The following is a 9,421-nucleotide window of genomic DNA, read 5'->3' on the forward strand; positions in this document are numbered from 1 at the left end:
GACAGAGGATGAGATGATTGGATGGCATCACCACCTCGATGGACATGAGTTTGAGTAGGCCCTAGGAGTTTGTGATGGACAGGGAAGCCTGGCATGCTGCAGTCCATGGGGTCACAAAGAGTCGGAGACGACTGAGTGACTGAACTGGTTCTTTCCTTTGCTGTGCAAAAGCTTTTGAATTTAAGTAGGTCCCATTTGTTTTTGCTTTTATTTCCATTATTCTGGGAGATGGACTGAAAAAGATATTGCTGCAATTCATGTCAAAGAGTGATCTGCCTGTGTTTTCCTCTGAGAATTTCATAGTGTCCAGGTTCACATTTAGTGTTTAATCCATTTTGAGCTTACTTTTGCGTATGGTGTTAAAGAATAATCTAAATTCATTTTTTCACATGTAGCTGTCCAGCTTTCCCAGCATCACTTGTTGAAGAGACTGTCTTCCCATCGTTGTGTCATCTTGCCTCCTTTGTCACAGACTGATGACTACAGGTTAGTGGGTTTCTTTCTTGGCTTTCTGTCCTGTTCTAATCTAACGTTATATCAATTTTGCATCCCTGGGGAAAAAACTCACTTGGTCATAAAGGTTTTTATTTTGCTACAATTTTCTAGAGACCTCTGCAGTATGTACATGGGAGATATTGGTCTGAAGTTTTCTTATATTTGTCTAGTTTTGACATCAGGTTAAAGTTTGTCTCATAACATTAGCTGGGAAGTGTTCCACCTCTTGAACTTTTTTTTTTGGTAACATCTGCCATAGCAGACTCGGGCCAGGACATGACGTGGTTGGCCGGTGACTGGCCTATTATGGACTTCACATTTAATGCAGGCTGCAGTTGGGAGCGTCTGGGTGGTGTGGAGCTGACATGGTGATTCACAGTTTCTTCTGTTTTACGTGAAATGGGAGAGGGCAGTGCTTCAGTGACTGGGTGGAGTCTGGCTGCTGGAGGCTGGGAGGCGGCTTTCTCAAGCATCACTGTTTTAGTGTGCGTGACTCAGCCAGGTTCCCAATTCAGTAATAACATTCTGCCCCTCTGAATACAGCCATGATCCCCAGGGGATAGGGAGTTCTTTCATTTCCTGTCCTTGTCTGTTGTATGATGGCAGCTCCACTGCTTACCAAGTCACTGCCACTCCACTCACTGGAGAAAGAAGCATTTAGGCATATGGTTTAACACCTTCACGGAGAAATTCCAAAGACATAAAAATAACATTGACATTAATTGTTAACTCAACAGTATGCTGTGTTTAATATGCACTGTCATGCTAAATTTTCAAAAATACTCTAAGAATTAGGCACTGTTACTGCTATTCATAGTTAAGAAAAGTGCATTTCAGAGAGGTGAGATAACTGGCAAGGCTAGAGAGCATCAGAGTAGAAGTCAGGAGAGAGGTCAGAGCTAGAAACATACACACAGGTGTTGCCAGTATGTAGGTGTCAGACTGGCCAAAAAGTTCCTTCAGTTTTTAGGTAAATTAAAAGACTCATTTTCATTTTCACCAAGAACTTTATTGAACAACATATTCACCATTTTGTTCCACTACTTTCTGCCATTTCTCAGGCAACGTCATAATTCCATCTTCCCAAAACTTTTTATCTTTTTGAGCAAAGACCTGTTACAGGTGACTTTACAGCCTTCTGGGAACTGAAATTTTTTTCCTTTAAGAGAATTTTATAAAGACCAAAACAAATGGAAATCCAAGGGTGCAATGTCTGGTGAAAATGGTGGATGAATCAGAACTTCCCAGCCAAGCTGTAACAGCTTTGCCTGGTCATCAAAGAAACATTCAGCCTTTATCAGCTGAGCCACAAGGGAAACACACACAGAAATTCCTTGCATTCCTATACACTAACAATGAGAAAACAGAAAGAAATTAAGGAAACAATACCATTCACCATTGCAACAAAAAGAATAAAATATTAGGAGTATATCTACCTAAAGAAACAAAAGACCTATATACAGAAAACTATAAAACACTGATGAAAGAAATCAAAGAGGACACAAATAGATGGAGAAATATACCGTGTTCATGGACTGGAAGAATCAATATTGTGAAAATGACTACACAACCCAAAGCAATCTATAGATTCAATGCATTCCCTATCAAGCTACCAAGGGTATTTTTCACAGAACTAGAACAAATAGTTTCACAATTTGTATGGAAATACAAAAAACCTCGAATAGCCAAAGCAATCTTCAGAAAGAAGAATGGAACTGGAGGAATCAACCTGCGAGACTTCAGGCTCTACTACAAAGCCACAGTCATCAAGACAGTATGGTACTGGCACAAAGACAGAAATATAGATCAATGGAACAAAATAGAAAGCCCATAGATAAATCCATGTACCTATGGACACCTTATCTTCAACAGAGGAGGCAAGAATATACAACAGAAAAAAGACAACCTCTTTAACAAGTGGTGCTGGGAAAACTGGTCAACCACTTGTAAAAGAATGAAACTAGAACACTTTCTAACACCATACACAAGAGTAAACTCAAAATGGATTAAAGATCTAAATGTAAGACCAGAAACTATAAAACTCCTAGAGGAGAACATAGGAAAAACACTCTCGGACATAAATCACTGCAAGATCCTCTATGACCCACTTCCCAGAATATTGGAAATAAAAGCAAAACTAAACAAATGGGACCTAATTAAACTTAAAAAGCTTTTGGACAACAAAGGAAAGTATAAGCAAAGTGAAAAGACAGCCTTCAGAATGGGAGAAAATAATAGCAAATGAAGAAACAGACAAAGGATTAATCTCAAAAATATACAAGCAACTCCTGCAGCTCAATTCCAGAAAAATAAATGACCCAATCAAAAAATGGGCCAAAGAACTAAACAGACATTTCTCCAAAGAAGACATACAGATGGCTAACAAACACATGAAAAGATGCTCAACATCACTCATTATCAGAGAAATGCAAATCAAAACCACAATGAGGTACCATTACACGCCAGTCAGGATGGCTGCTATCCAAAAGTCTACAAGCAGTAAATGCTGGAGAGGGTGTGGAGAAAAGGGAATCCTCTTACACTGTTGGTGAGAATGCAAACTAGTACAGCCACTATGGAGAACAGTGTGGAGATTTCTTAAAAAATTGGAAACAGAACTGCTATATGACCCAGCAATCCCACTCCTGGGCATACACACTGAGGAAACCAGATCTGAAAGAGACACGTGTACCCCAATGTTCATCACAGCACTGTTTATAATAGCCAGGACATGGAAGCAACCTAGATGCCCATCAACAGATGAATGGATAAGAAAACTGTGGTACATATACACCATGGAATATTACTCAGCCATTAAAAAGAATACATTTGAATCAGTTCTAATGAGATGGATGAAACTGGAGCCCATTATACAGAGCAAAGTAAGCAAGAAAGATAAACACCAATACAGTATGTTAATGCATATATATGGAATTTAGAAAGATGGTAATGATAACCCTATATGCAGGACAGAAAAAGAGACACAGATGTATAGAACAGACTTTTCGACTCTGCGGGAGAAGGCGAGGGTGGGATGATTTGAGAGAATAGCATTGAAACATGTATATTATCATGTGTGAAACAGATTGTCAGCCCAGGTTGGATGCATGAGACCAGTGCTCAGGGTTGGTGCACTGGGAAGACCCAGAGGGATGGGATGGGGAGGGAGGTGGGAGGGGGGATCAGGATGGGGAACACGTGTAAATCCATGGCTGATTCATGTCAATGTATGGCAAAAACCATTACAATATTGCAAAGTAATTAGCCTCCAACTAATAAAAATAAATGAAAAAAATTAAAAAAACAAAAACAAAAACATGCAGCCTTGCCTTATCCTGATGGAAGACTATGAGTTTTCTGCTGACTAATTCTGCATGGTTTTCATCAAGTGATGCTTTCAGTTGGTCTAACTGGGGGCCGTACTTGTTGGAATTAATAGTTTGGTTTTCCAGAAGGAACTGTAAGAGAGGACTCCCTTCCGATCCCACCACATATGCAACATCACTTTTTTAAGATGAAGACTAGCCTTTGATGTGGTTGTTGGTGGTTCATTTTGCTTGCCTTATGATCTCTTCCATTCCATATTACTGCACAGTATCCACTTTTCGTTGCTCATAATTTGTTTTAAAAATGGAACATTTTCATTAGTTTAAGTAGAGAATCATATGTGGAATTACAGTCAAGATTTTTCTCACTTAACTTTCGTTGAACCCAAACATGAAAACGATGAACATAACCAAGCTGGTGCAAATGATTTTCAATGCTTGATTTGGATATTTAGAGTATGTTAGCTATCTCCTGTGTGATAGAACATTGACTTTCTCAACTAGTTTTTCAATTTGACATTATAAACTTCAACTGGTCCATCCCACCGTAGAGCACCATCCAGCGAGAAAGCTCAAGCATGAAATGTCACAAATCAGGTTTGACAGGTTCAATCTTTATACACTACACAAAATCTTGTTTTGCATTTCAGTTGTGTTTTTACCTTTCTTGAAACAATAAAGCATAATATGTCAAAAATGTTGCTTTTTCTCTTCCATTTTCAATATTAAAATAGCTACACAAAAATTCATCAATTTTGATTTTTTTTAAAAAATGCATGCTGATCTGATAGCTGTCACAATACAATCTAACAAAATTGTTTCAAATGAAGTTAAAGACACCTAAGGGCTAGGAGAGCCATCTTACAGAAAAAAGGAAACAAGCATTCTGGTCAACCCAATAATATTTAGAGCCATGAGAGTAGATGAGATAACATAAGAATAAAGTGTAGATAACAAGGAGAAGGGCCCCCAAAGACTGAGTCCTGAGCAGTGCAACATTAGAGGCAAGACAAAAGAGAAGGAACAAAGAAAGCTCAAAGGGAATGGCCAGCGAGGTTAGGAGGGAAGCCCAGAAGCTACTTGTTGTGAACTGATTTGTGTTGCGCCAAAATTCATGTTGAAGCCTGTACCCCAGTACCTCAGAGTGTCACTGTAACTGGAGAAAAGGCCTGTAAACAGGTGAAAGGTGAAAGTTCAGTCGCTCAGTCGTGTCTTACTCTTTGCGACCGCATGAACTGTAGCCTACCAGGTTCCTCCGTCCATGGGATTTTCCAGGCAAGAGTACTGGAGTGGGTTGCCATTCCTTCTCCAGGGTATCCTCCCAACCCAGAAATCGAACCCAGGCTTCCTGCATTGTAGGCAGACATTTTACCATTTGAGTCACCAGAGAAGTCCAAAGGTATGATCTGTCCTCTCTGAGGCACGAACTCAAGACCTTCAGATTATGAGACTGAGGCGCTCCCTACTGCGCTAAGAGGACACAATGAGGCTGTTAGGGTGGGTCTTGATTCAATCTGTCTGGTGTCTTTGTAAGAGGAGGAAATAGAGACACCAGGGCGGGACACAGGAGCACAGAGACCACGTGAAGACACAGAGGAGGTGGCCACCTGGAAGCCGAGGAAAGAGGGAAGAGCCCTCAGGAGAAGCCAGACTAGATGTGAGGAGCACTATATGTAAGCTGTAAGAAGCCAGACTACAGTAATGAGAGACTGGAACAAAAATAGAGCAGTTTTAATTTTCACTGAAGTATAATTGATTTACAATGTTGGATTAGGTTCAGGTGTACAGCATGGCTTGCTTTTTTTTGCAGATTGTATTCCATCATACCTTTCTTGGTTGCTGTTTAGTTGCCAAGTTGTATCTGACTCTTTGCGACCTCATGGATATAACTCCTCCATGGATGCCAGGCTCCTCTCTCCATGGGATTTCCAGGGCAAGAATACTGGAGTGGAAAATAAAAAGAATACTGGAGTGGGTTGCCATTTCCTACTCTAGGGGATCTTCCCGATCCATGGATCAAACTCCTGCTTGGCATGGAGATTTTTTACCACTGAGCCACCAGGGAAGCAGGACAAATAATTCCTGGTGCTATAAATTTTTGTTGCTTATCTATTTTATGTGTGGTAGTTTGTATTATTAATCCCATACCCCTAATTTGTCTCTTCCTCCCACCCACCTCTGGTAACCACTAGCTTGTTTTCCGCATCTGTGAGTCTGTTTTTTTGCATATACATTGACTGGCATTATTCTTTGGATTCCACATATAAGTAAAGTCATACAGTATTTGTCTTTCTGATTTATTTCACAAAGCATAATATTCTCAAGGTCCATCTGCATTGCTGCAAATGGCATTATTTCATTACTTTTATGTCAGAGTAATATTCAATTATGTACATATATATATATATTTCATCTTCTTTATCCATTTATCTGTTGATGGGACACTTAGGCTGATCTCATATCTTGGCTACTGTAAATAGTGCTGTCATGAATGTTGTGGTGAATGTATCTTTTTGAATTAGAGTTTTCATTTTTTCTAGATATACCCAGGAGTGGGACTGCTGGATCATATGGTAGCTCTATGTCTAGTTTTATAAGGAACCTCCATCCTGCTCTCCATAGTGGCTGCGCCAATTTACACTCCCACCACCACCTTTCCTCCACACCCTCTCCAGCATTACCTGGAGACTTTTTGAGATGGTCATTTTGTCCTCACTGTGGTTTTTGAGTTGGCATTTCTCTAATGAGCAAGGTTGAGAGTATCCTTTCATGTGCCTATTAGCCATCTGTATGTCTTCTTTGGAAAAGTGTCTATTTAGGTCTTCTGTCTAATTTTTGATTGGCTTGTTTGCTTTTTGATGTTGAACTGCATGAACTCTTTGCATATTTTGGATATTAACCCCTTGTCAGTTGCATCATTTACAATACTTTCTCCCATTCCACAGGTTGTCTTTTCATTTTGTTGACTTCTTCTTTGCTGTGTGCATAGAAGAAAAAGGTTTTAAAAGAAAAGTGCTCATTTATGTAGTTTAAATGGTCTTAAGCTTCCATGTGAGATGTGTGGGGCTTCGCAGGTGGCACAGTGGTAAAGAACCTGCCTGCCAGTGCAGGAGACACAGGAGACTTAGGTTCAGTCCCTGGATTGGGAAGATCCCCTGAAAGAGGACATGGAAACCCACTCAAGTGTTCTTGCCTGGAGAATCCCACAGATAGAGGAGCCTGGAGCACTATGGTCCATAGTCTCACAGAGTCAGACATGACTGAAGTAACATCACGCACGCACACATGAGATATGCGAGTTTCTTCTATTTTGTGTAGAGTGCTGTGTAACATGTCACTTCCAAATATATTACCAGTCAAAGGCTCCCATAGTATAGTAAATGGGTAGTACTTATTATTCATTCATTTATTCATCTTTCATCAAATAAATATTTATTAAACCATTCCTATGTGAGAGGCACTAATCCAGGAGCTGAGGATGGAGCAAAGAACAAAGCCTGGGCTCACCTGGAACTTGTATCCTAGAAGGCAGAGAAAGGATGAGCAAGCAAAGTTATAAAGTCTGGCTGGTAGAAGGAGGTGCCATGACCAAGACTGAGGCAGAAGCCAGGGTAATGAGAATGGTGGTGCTGTTTAGATCGAGGGATGATGCGTCTCTGATAAAGTGACTTTGCAAACAAGTAAATGAAATGAGTGAGAAGGTACATGGGAAACCTACCCTTCTCCTCCTGTGTATTTCTCCTGTATTCTCATAATACTGACACACTCACTCTTCCAGCATCAAGTGTGTGGGTTTCCCACAGATCATGCAATTCTCTACACTGCTAGCTGATACTACAATTCCATTCAATCCTGACACTAACTGGAGTTAGGCAGACTCTATGGGTTAAGGGTTCAGTCTCACAAGACTGCCCCTCACTTCAAATGCCGTTTGCAAGTAATAGGTCCCCAGGTTACCCAAAAAAGCTGTCTGAGTTGGCTACAAATCAGAGGTTCCTACTGCCCACCTCCTTGTTTATTTGCTAGGTCACAGAATGCAGGGAGACAGTTACCTGCATTTACCAATGTATTATGTAACAAAGGACACAGATGAACAGCCGGATAAGATGATACACGGGGCCTGGATTTGGGAGGGCCCCAAGCATGAGTGCCTCTGTCCCTGGGGCGTCCCTCCCAATATGTGGACATGTTCACCAACCAGAAGCTCTCTAAACCCTAGTTTTGGGGGTTTTGTGGAGGCTTCATCACAGAGTCATGATCACTCATTAGCTCTGTCCTCAGCCCCTCTCCCCTTCTCAGAGGGGGTGGGGGGTGAACTTCTAATCATGGTTTGGTCTTTCTGGTGCCCAGCACTGCCCTTGCCCCATCCTGCAGTTATTGAGAAGCCCACCACAGTCACCTCACTAGAACAAAAGACACTCCTGTCACACAAGAAATGCCAAAGGATTCCTAAGTCTCTGTGTCAGGAACCAAGATCAAAGATCAAATATTAGGACAAAAGATGCTCTGACACTCTTACCACTGAGCAAGATACAAGGAGGTAGGAACAGAGACCAATATATATTCATACATTTTTCTCACGGTATGGTCAAAAAAATCCAGGGCTGTGGGACTTCTGTGGTGGTCCAGTGGTTAAGACTGCCTGCTCCCAATGCAGGAGCCCGGGGTTCCATCCCTGGTCAGGGAACTAGATCCTATGTGCTGCAACCAAGAGTTTACATGCCACAGCTAAAGATTCTGCAACTAAAGCCCAGCACAGCCAAAGACAGAAAAAATACACCTGTATAAAGTATACTCAAGTGGTCATATATAATCTATACATATGTTCATATTAACAGGAAAAAGAAAATATCGTGGGGAGGGACCTGGTATTTTTTAAAAGGGCATAGTCAAGGAGGCAGAAAAAACTGCCTTTCCTTCCAGTGTGAGAATTCTATAAGATAAATGCTAATAAACAGGACTTAGAATCCAGAAATTGTGAGGCCAATATGACCTTTAGTGCAGGAAAACAGGAAGGAGTGTTTAAATAGGTTAATAAGTTCATCTTTAATTAAAGTCACTACGACCCTTAGTGCAGGAAAACAGGAAGGGGTGTTTAAAGTAGGTTGATAAGTTCACCTTTAATTAAAGTCACTATTGATAGGAGGAGAAGGGGACAACAGAGGACGAGATGGTTGGATGGCACCACTGACTCGATGGACATGAGTCTGAGCAAGCTCCAGGAGGCGGTGAAGCACAGGGAAGCCCGGAGTGCTGCAGTCCACGGGGTCACAGAGTCCGACACGACTAAGCGACTGAACAACAAGAAGGATAGGTCAGAACCAAAAAGGTGAATGAACATGAGAAAGCCTGTGGGTGAGACTTTAATTTTTTAAAGTAATATTATATTAATTTATTTAAGTATACTATTGATGTTCTCATCAAAAGGAAACCATTTTGTCTTTAATTTTTCTATCTGCTCACGGTGATGGGTGTTCACTACACTTACTGTGATTATCATTTCATGATGTATGTAAGTCAAATCATTAGGCTGAACACTCTAAACTTACATACTGCTGTATGTCAACTACATCTCAATAAAACTGAAGGGAAAAAAAAAC

At 40.8% G+C, this 9,421-nt stretch overlaps 1 non-coding gene across 1 annotated transcript; it reads right to left on the bottom strand.

Moving 5' to 3' along the window:
* Window positions 1–5,228: 5,228 nt before the first annotated feature.
* On the bottom strand, window positions 5,229–5,301 carry TRNAM-CAU (transfer RNA methionine (anticodon CAU)). The gene has a single exon. It is a non-coding gene; the product is annotated as a tRNA-Met (tRNA).
* Between the last annotated feature and the right edge of the window lie 4,120 nt (window positions 5,302–9,421).

Source organism: Muntiacus reevesi, chromosome 1 (genome assembly GCF_963930625.1).
Source record: "Muntiacus reevesi chromosome 1, mMunRee1.1, whole genome shotgun sequence".
Classification (NCBI taxonomy): domain Eukaryota; kingdom Metazoa; phylum Chordata; class Mammalia; order Artiodactyla; family Cervidae; genus Muntiacus; species Muntiacus reevesi.